This window comes from Psittacula echo, assembly GCF_963264785.1.
Source record: "Psittacula echo genome assembly, chromosome: 2".
NCBI classification, from domain to species: domain Eukaryota; kingdom Metazoa; phylum Chordata; class Aves; order Psittaciformes; family Psittacidae; genus Psittacula; species Psittacula echo.
In genome coordinates, this window is record NC_137737.1 from 136,072,709 (window position 1) to 136,088,890 (window position 16,182).

Sequence of the window (16,182 nt, forward strand, 5' to 3'; positions counted from 1 at the left end):
AGTTCTATGTGTTACCTTTTCTCATCACTGAATTTTTTTAGCATTTTCATACGTTTGTTTTGCAAACATGTATTTTTCACGTTTTGTTTACAAAAGAAATCTGAATAACACAATTGTTGAAGCTTCTTTGCCCATTTAGATGCAAGCATCATCACCAATGTTATCTGCACTCCACCAAAATTAACAAGTATGGTCAAAGACCAAAAAGAAGCAGAAAAATAATTTTGTTTTTCCCCACAAAATGAACAAAAATATTTAAGAACCAGAGAAGATCACTGGGAACTAAAAACCTGGCTTCCTCCCCTGGTGTGAGAACTACAAAGCTCTTCAGCTGTGATTAATGAGAGGTCTGGGCTGGAGCCTGTAGTGATGACAACAGCTTATTGAACAACAGAATGAGTTTATGAAGTAGAAAAGTAATTCGTCTGGTGTATTTCTCAAGCTGCACACACCACACCTAATAAACAGCTAATCTAAGTGAGAATGTTTCAGGAGATATTGCCTTTCTAGTCACAAGAATGCCAGGTATCTTCACAATATATCACGCTCCATATGGGTTTGCCATCATTACACCATCACGCACAAGATATAACTTACTTCAGTCCCACCAAGAATTCTCCTGAATTTATCTATATTCTTCACATCACGTGCCATTCTCAATAATCCAGTACCCAAAGTCCAACTAGCAGCCTGTGACACAGGTCCAGTCCATAGATGTTTTCTATACAACATGCTGCATCAGAATAGACAGGGAAGGAGGTTCAGGTAGTAAACACTGTTCAAACAGCAAGAATTTTTCCTCTGCATGTGCTAAAGAATAATAGGGTGTAAAAGCATTTGCTTTTTCTGTCTCCATGTTTCATACTGTCTCATGTAACATTTTGGGAGTCAATTTTGTGGTGCCTAGACTATCCTAAAGCATGTTGATAGCCAAAGAGACAGATTTGTGTACAGAAACAGATCCAAAACCTCCTATTTCCGTTAATGGTTTTTGATAATGACACCTGGTCATAAACTTAAGCTATTTGTAACAAATAAATAAATATAAATAATGTTCCTGCATAACAAAGTTCCCTTTTTTACTGCATTTAAGTCGGTTGCTGCAGTTGCATTCTGCTTTGGACAAGTGAGTCACTAAGTTGAATTCTTTCATTTGCTTGTCTATGTGCTGGAATGAAAAATGGTAACTCAAAAAGGAGACCAAATCCGGGTTTTGGTAATCGAATTCTGAAATAAGCAAAGATTAGAATGTGAGCTGTGGGGGGAGGAGGATTTGTCTTATTTAAATAGCACCCTACTGCGACTTCATTCAAACACATGAACATTGAATTGTCACCCTTCCTTCCCTTTGTTTTGTTTTTCCTCTTCCTAACCCTTAGCCACAGTAACTCCACCTTCTCGATAATGTCTTAATAAAACACAACTCTGCCATTCCAAATGTATTTCACATTCCAAGCAGAAGCTTCTAGCTTCAATGTTCTTGCTAATATGAGTATGGCATCTGTATAAAACTGGCTGCAAAACATCTTTCCTACTTGTTTTCCTTTTAGTCACAGGTAGCGTTTGGAAAAGCTGGACAATCCTAACAAATTTTGACAGCCAAGTACCCTTCCTATGTTGCTGCTTGAATAGTGATCTTTTTAAGCTCATATATACATCCTCTCTATCCATTCTGCACTTAAGCAAAGTCAGCAGTGCTTCCCAACAACCACACCATAATGAATCCCATTACCCCAGTCAAAACCCAGCCTTTCTGTAACTTTTGGAAGTCTCTGAAGCCTTTCAGAAAGCCAGATTGACATTTAATTTCCTTAATTTTTCAGTAAAATGCTAGACCCATGTCTTGAATCATTCATGCTTCCTACCCTTTATTTTTAACTCTGTTCAGTTTCTGCTTCCTTTTCTGCTCTTTAAGTTAAATCATACAATAATACTCAGATAACGTGACCAGTCAAATAGATCATACTCATATCAGCTCTATTTTAAGAGGGAAAATAGTTGTTTGTATACTAGTGCCACGTTGCTTGCTCTCGTCACCTCTCTTTTATATTTGACTATTCCCAGGATTCATTATGTGCACCATAGCCACCACCTAATCTATGGTGTTTGGGGTCAAGTGACAAGAAATGGGTGAATTCTACATTGCTCCCACCAATGGAAGGCAGGATATGTTAATAAGCACTTGTTCTCACCTACAATGCTGAAATCTCCCGTGGTTAGATCTGGATTGATGGCACTGCAGTTTTTGCCAAAAAGTTATACTGTGCTTTCCTTCATTCTTTTAACTTTGGTCACTGGCATCTTTCCAACTATTAGTATCTCCTGCAACACTGTGCCACTCAGTGAGCTGTCTCTCCGCACAGTTTTTTCCTTACCAAGATAATTTTCAGCCTATCATCACCATATATCTGTCCCTCTGAGCTCACCTACTTCTTTTTCCAATCCAGCTGTGAATTCTGCTAACAGTACTCACAGAAAAAAATTATATAGCAGCAACCTTTGTAATCTCAAATATTTCACAATATGTACAATAGCTTACAATAATACATCAATCCCCTCTGCACTGTGCAGATGCCTAGACTGCTCAACACTTATTTTCCAATCAAACTATACCCTTTTTTATCCCTGATTTACTCATTTTCTTTTTCACCTTTGTAATGCTTCACTTCTGGCCTCCTATAGATGATATATTCTTTATAACTTTTGCAGATATATAACCTTTGGGCAGTTGCTAAGCTTGTTTTTCAAAAATCAATCTGCAATTGATATCTCCGTTTTCACAGAAAAACTTAGTCACCCAAAAACGGTTTCAAGTTCCCCAGCTTCAGAATTACAATAAAAAACCTTATAACATCTGTTTTCTTCCACACTGTAACCTGAAAGACTGCAAGTTTAAAATTATATTGAATTCACTCACACTTAATGTCATGGAAGTACCTTTAAGTATTTCCTGGGTTCCTGTATGCACCCTACAGAGTGGCACCATTTATTAATGTCTGTTTACTGATTCAGCAAGAGCAGTAAGGGTTCAGATTCTTACTTCCTATGTTGAAATAAGTTAATAGATTTACTCTTATTTACATCACTTTAACACAAATCACAAAGCCTGACCTGTGTTTGTAGCATCTCAGGAGAATCTACAACACAAAAAATATCCAAAGAGGAGCTGGCTTTCCTCCAAGAAGGGAGCTAAAAGAACAGGCAATATTACCAGCATTAACATGTTTATGGCTTTTCATACTCTCAGCTGTGCTCAGGATCTGCTAGGCACAGCTAAGGAAAAGCTACTGCACAGAAATCTGTTTTGACCCCCCAGCTTTAGATCTACTTCTTCCCTACTCTCAGTTCCAGTTCTATTAAAGACACTTAGCGTCACTCAGATTTTCTGTTTGCTGGTCTAAGACCAGACCTAAGAACATCTTCTTTTTAAGGGCAACCCCAGAATAGCAGAGCCTCCCCAGCCGCAGCCCCCCCATCATCCTGCCACTGGGAGAAGAGGGAGGTTTGCCTGAAACTGGGTGTGCTGATCCTACACCTCACTAACATCTGACACTAACATCACCTCAGGTGACGGCCACTTTCTGTGCTGCTGGGGCAAAGCAAGGTGCCCAGACACTGGTGAGGGAAACCACCCCAAACTCTCCTCTGGCAGCATAGATAGTCCATCAGGTGGGCCATAGAGGATAGACGAAAGGAGAAATCACTCACCAACGTTGGGATCTACAGAATACAGCCACCTCTCAAACCTTTTCACAGACTGTGACAGTGTCCATAGTTTTTACCGTTCAACTCAGTTCCGCATACCAGAGATAGCAAAACACGATGTGGAGTACCTGGGCCATGCAGTAGAAACCACTGGACTAATTACTTTTCATTATGTTTGCTTGAAGATAAAAATTAACAGTTGTGTTTTACTCAAGCAGGCATTAGCAGCAAGGAAGAACCCAGAGTAAAACTAATTGCTGGAGTGAGTAGCTTGAGAGAGGACGCTTGCAACACCGGAGCGGAGCGGGGGGAGATCAGCATCCAAGAGCCTCACCTCAGAGCACCCAGAGCCACTGAGGAGGGAGCCTCAAGTCCTCAGCAGGCCTTGCCCAGGAGCTGGCAGCTCAGCTGACGCGAAGAACTGACTCACCGGGGGCAGAGCCAGGAGGAGCGGCACCAGCTGTGAGTGGTTAAAAACCTGCCCAGGGAGCGCGAGTGACCAGGAGCGCGGCGAGCAGGACCGGTCGAGGCAGTTTGCGTGGCAGCTCGTGTGGGCAGGCGAGCGGGATAACCGCCTGATCAAGAGGACTCGCCTGGAGTGCAGGAGGAGGAAGGACTGCTTGCTTGTGCAGAGAGACGCAGACGGACCGATCGACCAGATAGATCATGGTCACGACACGATCAAAAGCTGTAGTGAGGAATAATGTGGGTACCCAGACCGAGCCTTCCTGGGGACATGCGGCCGTGCAGGTCTCTGGCTGCAGCGAATGCCTGAGCCTGGCACTTGTATTGGAGGGAGCCACCGACACCGCTTGTGTGCGGTGTGAGCGAATCAATGATCTGCTCAGGCAGGTGGTTGAACTGAGGGACGAGGTAGAAAGGTTGAGAGCTATCAGAGAATGTGAAAGTGAAATAGATTGGTGGAGCCACACCCTGAGGCAAGGGCAGAGGGAAGTGGTTGAACAAGTGATGGAGCCCCTTCCCTCCAACCATCAGATAGAAGGAGTGAACTTAAGAGATAAGGAGGTATGGAGCGAGGTCTCTCCTCAGAGAGGTAAGCGAAAACCCTCGCAATCCCTTCCTCCCTCCCAGTTGCCCTTGAGTAACAGGTATGAGGTCTTGGAACTACAGGGCCAGGTAAATGGAGATGGAGGGGTAGATCTATCTAGTGACTCACCTAGGGCTTGTGACTCACCCCCATGCCTTAGAACTTCCTCAACCAAGAAGAAGAGTAATTGTGGTGGGTGACTCCCTTCTGAGGGGAACAGAAGGGTCCGTTTGTCGACCAGATCCATCTCACAGGGAAGTCTGCTGCCTACCTGGGGCTCAGATTAGAGATGTTAAAAGGAAACTCTCTGATCTGGTGCAGCCCTCTGACTACTATCCGCTGCTGGTTTTTCAGGTTGGCAGTGATGACATTATTACAAGGAGGGTAAGGGCAATGAAGAGAGACTTCAGGGCCCTGGGACGGCTGGTTAGAGGGTCTGGAGCGCAAGTGGTGTTTGCCTCCATTCCTGTTACAAGCAAGGGTGGAGAGATAAATAGTAAGAGTCTGCAGGTTAATGTATGGCTACGTGACTGGTGCCAAAGGCAGGGGTTTGGGTTTTTCAATCATGGGCTGCTATATGAGACACCTAGTTTGCTGGTGGCAGGTGGGAGACACCAGTCCCAGAGGGTGAAAAGGTTTTTGGGGCAGGAGTTAGCAGGGCTCATTGACAGGGCTTTAAACTAGATATGAAGGGGGAAGGGGAAATGACTGGGCCTGTTGGGGACAAGCCCAAGAGGAACATGCTAGGGCTTGAAGGATGGCGGACTAGGGAGAACTCTCAATCTATTGTTTCATTTGAGGGAAAGGATAGTTGTTTAGACCCTGTCCCGGAGGGGAAAAAGGGTACTAGGGCAAGAGTTAGCAGAGCTCACTCAGAGCTTTAGGTTAGATTCAAAGTGCAAGGGGGTTGTAGCTGGGTTTGAACTAGTGGGGCATTGTTCTAGTATTAATGAAAACCAGAAGGCCTCCCGCCTCCCGAGGGTGCCATTAGCGTGCTCTGCTCGCTCCCTGAAATGCCTGTACACCAATGCACGCAGCATGGGGAAAAAACAGGAGGAGTTTGAAGTCTGTGTGCAGTCTAAAGGTTATGATCTGGTGGCAATTACAGAGACATGGTGGGACAGCTCACATGACTGGAATGTGGTCATGGATGGCTATGTCCTTTTTAGGAAAGATAGGTCAGCAAAGCAAGGTGGTGGAGTTGCCCTTTATGTGAGAGAGCGACTAGAATGTATTGAGTTCTGTCCAGGGGCAGATGAGGGGCAAGTGGAAAGTGGAAAGTCTGTGGGTATGAATTAAGGGACAGGCTGGTACGGGTGATACAGTTGTGGGGGTCTATTATAGACCTCCTGATCAGGACGAAGGAGTTCATGAGGCTTTCTACAGGCAACTGAAAGCAGCCTCGCAACTACATGCCTTGGTCCTCATGGGGGATTTTAACTACCCTGATATTTGCTGGAAGACTCACACAGCCAATCATTCACAGTCTAGGAGGTTTCTCCAGTGCACTGATGATAACTTCTTAATGCAAATGGTGGACAAACCAACTAGGAGAGGAGCGCTGCTGGATCTAGTGCTCACCAACAGGAAGGGTCTGGTTGAAGTGGTGATGGTCAATGGCAACCTTGGCTGCAGTGACTGTGAGATGGTGGAGTTTAGGATCCTGTGTGGGAGGAATAGAATACCTAGCAAGGCCACAATTCTGGATTTCCGAAGGGCCAACTTTGGCCTCTTCAATCAATTGCTAAGGGAAGTCTCATGGGAAAGGGTACTAGGTGGTAAAGGGGCTCAAGATAGTTGGTCAGCATTCAAGGACCACTTCTTCCAAGCTCAAGATCAGAGCATCCCAATGGGTAGGAAATCAAGTAAGGGAGCCAGGAGACCAGCATGGTTAAACAAGGAACTGCTGGGCAAACTCATGTGGAAAAAGAGAACCTATGGATTATGGAAGGAGGGGCTGGCCACTTGGGAGGAATATAGGACAGTTGTTAGAGGATGTAGGGAGGGAATTAGGACAGGTAAGGCCTCCTTGGAACTTAATCTTACAAGTCGGGTTAAGGACAATAGAAAGGACTTCTTCAAATACATAGCGGGTAAGACTAACACAAGAGGCAATATAGGCCCACTGCTGAACGAGGTGGGTGCCCTGGAGACAGAGGATATAAAGAAGGCAGAGGTGCTGAATGCCTTCTTTGCCTCTGTCTTTACTCCTGCAGACTCTCCCTGGGGCCCCCAGATTCCTATAGCCCCAGAAGGAGTCAGGATAAAGGAGGAATTTGCTTTGGTAGATGAGGATTGCGTTAGGGATCAGTTAAGCAATCTGGACATCTACAAATCGATGGGTCCGTATGGAATACACCCATGAGTGCTGAGGGAGCTGGCGGACGTCATTGCTAGGCCACTCTCCGTCATCTTTGGTAAGTCGTGGGAAACAGGAGAGGTGCCTGAGGATTGGAGGATGGCAAATGTCACACCAGTCTATAAGAAGGGCAAGAAGGAGGACCCGGGTAATTATAGACCAGTCAGCCTTACCTCCATCCCTGGAAAGGTGATGGAACAACTTATTCTTGACACCATCTCTAGACATATCAAGGATGAGGGGGTCATTAAGAGTAGCCAACATGGTTTTGCCAAGGGGAAGTCATGTTTGACCAACCTTATAGCCTTCTATGAGGAAGTAACTAGGTGGATGGATGATGGCAGAGCGGTGGATGTGGTCTACCTTGACTTCAGCAAAGCATTTGACACAGTCTCCCACAGCATCCTCATAGCTAAACTGAGGAAGTGTGGTCTGGATGATCAGGTAGTGAGGTGGATCAAGAACTGGTTGAAAGGAAGAAGGCAGAGAGTTGTGGTCAATGGGGCAGAATCTAGCTGGAGGTCTGTGACTAGTGGAGTCCCTCAGGGGTCGGTGCTGGGACCAGTGCTGTTTAATATTTTCATCAACGACCTGGACAAGGGAACTGAGTGTACCCTCAGCAACTTCGCTGATGACACTAAACTGGGAGGAGTGGCTGACACACCAGAAGGCTGTGTTGCCATTCAGTGAGACCTGGACAGGCTGGAGAGTTGGGCGGGGAGAAACTTGATGAAATTCAACAAGGGCAAGTGTAGAGTCTTGCATCTGGGGAGGAACAACCCCATGTACCAGTACAGGTTGGGGGTTGACTTGCTGGAAAGTAGTGAAGGGGAAAGGGACCTGGGGGTCCTGGTGGATGGCAGGATGACCATGAGCCAGCAATGTGCCCTTGTGGCCAAGAAGGCCAATGGCATCCTGGGGTGTATTAGAAGGGGTGTGGTCAGTAGGTCAAGAGAGGTCCTCCTTCCCCTCTACTCTGCCTTGGTGAGGCCACATCTGGAATATTGTGTCCAGTTCTGGGCCCCTCAGTTCAAGAAGGACAGGGACCTGCTGGAGAGAGTCCAGAGCAGGGCAACTAAGATGATTAAGGGAGTGGAGCATCTCCCTTATGAGGAAAGGCTGAGGGAGCTGGGTCTGTTTAGCTTGGAGAAGAGGAGACTGAGGGGTGACCTCATCAATGTTTACAAATATGTAAAGGGTGAGTGTCAGGATGATGGAGCTAGGTTTTTCTCAGTGATGTCCAGTGATAGGACAAGGGGTAATGGGCGTAAACTGGAGCATAAGAGGTTCCATGTGAACATCAGGAAAAACTTCTTTACTGTGAGAGTGACAGAGCACTGTAACAGGTTGCCCAGGGGGGTTGCGGAGTCTCCTACATTGGAGATATTCAAGGCCCAGCTGGACAAGTTCCTGTGTGATGTACTCTAGGTTACCCTGCTCTTGCAGGGGGGTTGGACTAGAGGATCTTTTGAGGTTCCTTCCAACCCTTGGGATTCTGTGATTCTGTGATTCTGTAATTAGAAGCCTAACTGGTCCAATACCTCAACAGAAGAGGCTGCCTGTCTCTAGAGCACAGCCACTGCTGGGTATCACAACAAGCCACTAAACTTAGTTAAAATTAGTGAGTAAAACCATTAATTCATTTGTTTTAATTAGTTGTTTATCATCATGGAAAAAAATCCTATTATATGCTTTTTTATTCAAAAACCATGTTTAGAACTTCTGAAAACATGCTGTTACCTCATCCTCACACAGAAGTTTTATTCATAATGTAAAAAAGCAGGCAGAAGCTTTTGAAGACTCTGTAATGGTCTGAAAAATGAAACGTTAAAATTATCTGAAGTTTGAATTGGGATAATCTCTGAATTTAAAATTCCTAATTAGGCTGTTAGATAACTTAAGACCTATTATCACCTACTGTGCACACAGCATAAAACTGGCTGTCAGCTGGAACCCAAAACCATCAAATTCAGACAGAAAAGGACTGCCCTGTGAGAGGGCACAGCCTTTCTCTACAGTGTGGGCTAAGGCAGAGAAGTGTTACCTGTAGTGGGCTACAAATATACTTCTAGTTATGGACATCATGATGGCAAAAAGGCTTGAGAGATTAAACTAGTCATTCTGCCATCCAGCCCTTCCTTTCTTTTGGCCATCCCAGCAGGAGTCCTAATTAGACAACTCTGGTTAGCATAAGCCTGTGCAGGAAATTATATAAGATGATTTAATGTTTCATGGCTATGTGACAATACTGGATTTGAACAGATCTGTGAAGTTCCCTGGACTTCTTAATTCTCTAAGGCACCTACACCCCCAGTCAATTTTAACATGGTGCATACATTCACCACCTAAATTCAAGTTAACTCTTATTATATTCAGTAGAAGTAAACAGGCTCTTCAAGAGGGTGATTTCTGAGGAATAATATTTGATTTACACCAGTTTACAGAAAGAAGTGTTTAGGCTTTGAATGATACATTTAAGGACTAAGTTACTACTCCGCAAAAGCTCTTACAAAAGGTAGACTAGATTTGGTGACTTGGTACCTTGTGTTGTTAGTCAGTGAAGTCAGTGGGGAAATTCTACATCCATTAAATGCAATAAAATCCTCCTGAAGTGCAGACAGAATCACAGAATCCCAAGGGTTGGAAGAGACCTCAAAAGATCATCTAGACAGCCTTTCACTTGGTGAGCTTTGAAACAGTCCAGGGTTATCCGGCCCCAAAATTGGAAAACTAGGCTTCAGGACAGGCACAGAAACCACATACCCATTACTACTGCTCATGATTCAATAAAATTGCGGAAGAATTCACCTTTGTAAATATTTTGCCACAGAATAATAGAAAATTCTTACACGTAATTCCAAGCCTTTTCGTGCTTAAATGGTATAAATTTGAAATAACTCCACTGGAATTCATGGAGCTCCAGGGCTGTAAAATCTGTATCAGTGATGAGAGACTCCAATTTACTCATTTTTTGGCATATCTACCAAGTTTTCTTTATGCACCTGACTCGACTGCTATGTGTAATTTAACCAAAAGCATAACCATTATTTGAATTTGCAGACTAAACGATTGCATATCCTGGGAAATAGTTCTAACAGGTGTGCTTCCATCTAAAGCAGATCTAGCTGGGGCATTGTTGCTAAGATTGCTGGCACCAGGCTCTTTATCGTGCAACAATCTAGTAAAAGTTATGGCAAAAGAGCAAATCGGTTTTAAAGCAGACAATGTGTAATACACTCTGGGTATGTGTAAACCCAACATATCCAGCTGCATCCTAGGCATTAAAGAGTTATATATACCCACTGGGAGTGTACCATGGTTCTGGCAGAAGCTCAAGAATCTCTGAACTTACATAACCCCCAGAAGACTTGTTTAATAACCCAAGCAGGGAAAAAAAAAAAAAAAAAAAAACCAGAAAGGGTTAGCATATCAGTCATTTTTTGTTATTATATAACAAGGCCTTTAAGCAATGACACTGAATTTCCACTGTGAAAGCCCTAAATTACCTTTCAGAGAGAAACTTACAGAAATCCCACGCTGGAACCCAAGGAGAAACTGGTCCAAGGGCAAAACAGAAAGTTAATGAGTTAAAGAAAGAGAAAACAACATAGTAATGGATATAGTAACAAATATATTTGAGAAGGAACATTTGCTTTTCAGCAAATCAGAGACTGTAAAACTGATAGCAGATAAAGCAATTAAATACAAGAAAGTGCAATAATTAATTTGTACATCCAATGAGTTAACAAGTACTTTGTTGGTAAAACTGTCCATTCCCAGTAAGGCAATTGAAAAGAACGCATTCTGTGCTGAAAACTCATGCCACTTTCAATATGCTCTTTATATCACAAAAGTTAGTACAGCTGATGCAGCACAGGTTCTGATGTAACTTACTCTGTTTTGGCTTTGTATTTTCCCACAGACTCAAGTGGGTTTAAGAGCAAAAACAGCCTTTGTTGCTAAAGTAGTAAATCCACATAGTGGATTCACACCTAAGATAGAGACAGATTAATTTCACAGGATGCATCCACAACTCTACAAAGCCAAGCACTGTTTCATAGCAGATCTCACCAATCTCTTACACAAACATCCTGGGAGTCTTGGGGGCCTGGCAGCGCTCACCTGCAGGGACCCACATGGATTCAGCTCCTTTAAGCCCAAAGTGTTCACAGCTTCTTTCTTCTGGACACATTTTAACTTTTTTCCCAGCTCGTTCTTTGGGGCTCACTTTAGCTATTGCTTTTACTCTCACAGCTGTTACATCACTTTATCTTTCTGAGGACATTTAGCCCAGATTTCCTGTTCCCTGTGTCACATAACAGCACATGCCAGCACCTGCTTTTGACATTGCAAGAGAAAAATGCTCAAGAAAAATTTGCTATGCTGATTGTAACCCATGTCAGGTACCATCTGTTTGTCCCACCTTCCTTGAAGGCCCTCTTGTAATGAACACAATTATCAACACTGAAGTCTGGCATGGCACATGTCCATGCCATTTAAGTCTTACTAGCCGTTGGTGTTTTACTTGCCTCTGTCAGTAATGACCCATATTTACATCAGTAGACACATTATTAGCACTGTTAGCAGGACCACAATGACATCCTAGAATGATGCATTTAAGATTCCAGCAGCTGTGAGTGACCACCCAAAGAAAACGCCGCCAGTGATATTCTTCCTTCTTTCAATTCATTCCAGTATATGCCACTGTGATATGCAATTATCAACGCCTTATTGGCTGCTTCCATAGCATTTCTAGTAGTTATTGAATATTTACATGCTCTAATATTTCTTTTACATGAGACAATTTCGTATCGGTTGCATTTGGGGTTATATTTAGATACCGGCTACACTATTTAACAAGTAATAAACTAGAAAACACAGGTGGTTTATAAGAAAAAAAAAGCATCATCTAATAACAGCTCTATTGGAGTCAGTAAACATGGTTTGATTGGAAATGTCATTAACTAAATCATATTCACATATTGTTCTGAAACACACACATCCTTTTCATACATAAGCTAATGCTGTTTTCTCACACTTCAGTAAAGTGATCTTAAAATGAATGATCTTAAGGCAATCGCTTAACTGGAGACTTGGTCTTGGAAAAAAAAAGTCAACAGTTTCCATGAAGTCTGTACTTGCCACTCTTTCTCCCTGGCTGAATCCAACACAGTCCTTCTCTTCTCAATGGGGAGGACTGTTTCCATCTCAGTGCATCTGCTGCAGGTGCTGTATGCAACCAAGAACAAGGAAATTTTTTTCTATACTTGCTAATATTTTCAGTAACACGCTAATATTTTCAGTAACATGTGATCTTTTCATTTATTTTCCAGACAGACAACACATCTCCTACCAACCACTGTTCCAGTACTATAGCTTGGCTATTGTTCAGTTAGAACTCAGAGATCTTGTACAACACTACAGCCTCCAGCTAATTGTGAGGTCTCCAGCATTCATGCTACTGTCTTACCTGAGTTCCCCACGTCATGCTTCTCCCAATGTTATTGTCAGCAAGCAAGATCAGCCAGATTTCACATATGAGGCAGCTGTGAAGCCAATTCAACTATCTTGTGTCTAGCGTAGACAGAAAAGATGTGCATGTAGCCTGAGTGTTGAACATTGGACAAGGTTCAGCTTTTTACAAATTTTATTTCCAATATCTTTTGATGTGACTTTCATACCTTTGGCCAATCTCCGCCACTCTACCAGTTTTTTATTTAAATATGCGCTGGACTCTAACTCCTTTGCCAGAGTGCCTTTCCAACTGGGAACTATTATCTTTCCCACTAAACTTCTCACAGGTGTGTAAGTTTAGTCAGGTGCATCCTATACTCAGTGCTATACATCCACCAGCAAACAAAGGAAACCACAAATTTGAAAGTACTTGTACTCAAATAAGGCTGAAGATCTTGTGAGGTTTATCATTTTCTCAGTCCCAGACAGGCTGCAAAATAGAAGTCAGATCCTCAGCTGCATTAGTATTTTTTCCATGCATTTGAATTTGAAGAAAATGAACATTTTTCTCTAAGCTTTCTTCCCCTTCTCGGTTTTAGCTGGTGGGGCTGGCCCACTTGATGTTTCTCAGAGGTCTCATCCTCTGAAGTCTCAGCATGTGGTTTTTTTCCTTTGACTCTCTGTTACTCAATCTCCAATATTTCATTCTACCAGGTGCAACAAGCATGCTACTTTATCCATCTTTTGAACATTTGCTTCTAATGTATGGCTGGCTACCTGGTGGTGTGTAGCTGACACTGTCTTTAACATGCCTTGAATCCATCTGTCTGTTGGACCATATGGTTGTAATTTATTTGGCAGCCATGCTCCTAATCACAAATGGAGCATCCTCGAGTCTCTTCTATTCCAGGAGATGCAGCAGTTCCTCCTTCCAGCATTAGGATTATTGGAAAATTCAGTTCTCAAGCTTTGCCTTGCTGTTTTACAACTTCTTTCAGAGCCATCTTAAGCATTCAGCAGTGCTCCCTGGGGATGTCCAGCAATGCAAAGCCTTTGTGAAAACCCTACTGCCAGATGCAATCATTCATAATTTTTCCTGTGACATACAGGCCCAAGTCATAGCCAGTTTCTGTCAGAGAAACATCTGTCCTGTCGGCATCCCAGCAGCTGTGCTGGCTGTCTTGCTGTAAGTTGGAAATGCTCTGTCATTTGGTGAAACTATCACAAGCTGGGGATAAGAAGGGTCCGTTTCACAACCTGCTCCATAATCTAGAAATCCTCTAGTGAGTCTATTACTCTTTATGTGTACTGCTGATCCTGTAAGTTATACTCTTCCTAACACACATCTCTACATCTTCTGTTATCTTAGACCATGATGCACCACTGTAATCTAGTCAAGGCTTTGTTTATTCCTGAATTTCCCTGCGGATAAGCTCATGCTATCAACCTGATTTGTGCATGCTGAGATTCTGTCCAGCTTTTATATAAGTCTATACACTTGTGACAATCTACCACTTTCCATCTCAAACTTTCCCCTTCTTCCACTAAATCAGACAGGGTTAGATCTTGTGCTTGCAATACTGTCTTGCTAAGCTCTCTATCATCCTTACTTGAGAAGATGGATTAAGCCATGTCTTACAGACTCAGGCCTTGCATGTTGAAGCTAAAGGAGGTGTACTTTCTGCTGACTGCATGCCCTTTCCCTCCAGATCAGGAGCCAGTTTCTCAATACACAATCTGAAACAGGATCCTGGCAGTGGCTGATCCATAGTGGGTCTTTTAATGCTGCCACCTTGTCAGCCTGAGCATAAAGTGACAGCAACTTTCCCTGGATTATTTTGCTAGTACTTGCACTCACCATCACATACCCCTGTGAGGTATTCCCCCTCCATAGTAATCTGGCCCACCTACAAGTCAGCCAACATCCCTCTTCTTTTTTGGCTCTGTCACTTCAACAGTGCTATCCAAAAAGAGTCTGGGTTTCAGTTTTGGTGTGGGTAAGAAGCCTCCATGGTCTCCCGTTGCTTTTTCTTCATCTATTGCCAATGACAAAGATAGATCCTGACCTCCTGCTGCGACTCCTTTGTTCAGCTGAGGCAGTGAACACTTGGTTAGCCCAGAGTGTGATGCATGACCATTATCAGCCTTTCCTGACAACAGAGGCATCACCAGGTATGCCACAAGTACGCCTCCTGACACACCATAGGTGACCAGATGGAAGGGATAGATATTTGAAGCATGAATTGCTAACTTCCATTTATTTCCAATCTCTTTTTATAGTAATGTAAGAGGAGATAACTGCTCCTATTTCAAAACAAAGTTATCTTAGAACTTGCACCTTCCTTACATTCATATGTGAACTGTGATCCTTCAGTCCTGGAAGCTTATCTCTCTCAGCCCACTTAAGCTTCAAGCCCACCCAGAAATGCCAAATCCATTGCCAGAGTGATAAACGTGAGTAGCGGACAGTCAACAGCTGAGATAAAGAAGTCCATCCTCTAACAGACAAGCTTTACTGGGACTTACAAAACTATGCAGAGAAAAGCAGTGATGTGTAACCTCTGTCAATAAAATCTCACCAGTCTGTTGGCCAGATGTCCTGTGAGCCTTGAGAATCTGGAGATGGTCTACAGCAGAGATCATGCAGATTCAACTCTTTTGAGTTCAAAGCATTCACAAGTTCAAAGAATTCACAAGTTCTGTGTTCTGGTCACCTTTTATGATTTTCTTCCAGTTCTTTGTGTGAAGCTGGTAATGCCTCTGCTTACTTCAGCAGTCACTTTTCCTCCCTCAACTGTTGCATTCCTTTCTTTATCATTCCAAGGGGGCTCTTCTTGCTTAGGAAGTCTTAGATAATGCAACGGCAACAACTACTCTTCTTCATTAGGAGAGGGGGAGGAAGGCTCAACCATATATTATGTTAGCTGTTGCTTTTGCCAGCTACAGGCTACTTGGCCTAGAGCCTACTGACTTAAAATAAATTACAAACTAATTTAAATTTCGCTTTTTAATTCTTTAAATCTAGTCACACTGATTCATCACTAATAATTCTTTACTGCATCGATACTTCAATAGATTTCAGTAGCTCTTAAAACTCAAGCAAATTGTGGCTATGAATTTATCTGTTCTTTTGTTGAAGTATTGAAAGGATTCCTGCTCTACAGATGCAAAATTTTCTCTTACATAAGCATCATTCATGTTCTGTCACATCATGTCATCTGGATACATTATTTTTAGCTAGCATTTCATCCAGTTCATCTAATATAAGTTCTATTGACTTTTCTAAGATCACCCCCCATTTGCTATAATTCTCTTCCTTGTGTGCTTTTAATCAGTGGCAGTTTCAATCTGAGTCGTGTCAGTGTTGGAGACTTTAACCAATACCCTCGTTAACAGGGTGTCTTTGCAATTCCTGGGTGTTCTCACACACTCCTGGAGGTTTTTACCTCTTCCTTTAAAAAATTGTTCCTTGACACTCTTCCATCTTTATTTGACACAAGAAAGATCAATGTACTGAACTCCCTGGCATCTTCTGAAGTTTTTGGCAGCCTGTTCATCTGTCATAACCATTTGTTTAATTCATCTAAAGCTGGTAGAAGCCATCACTTCCTTTATA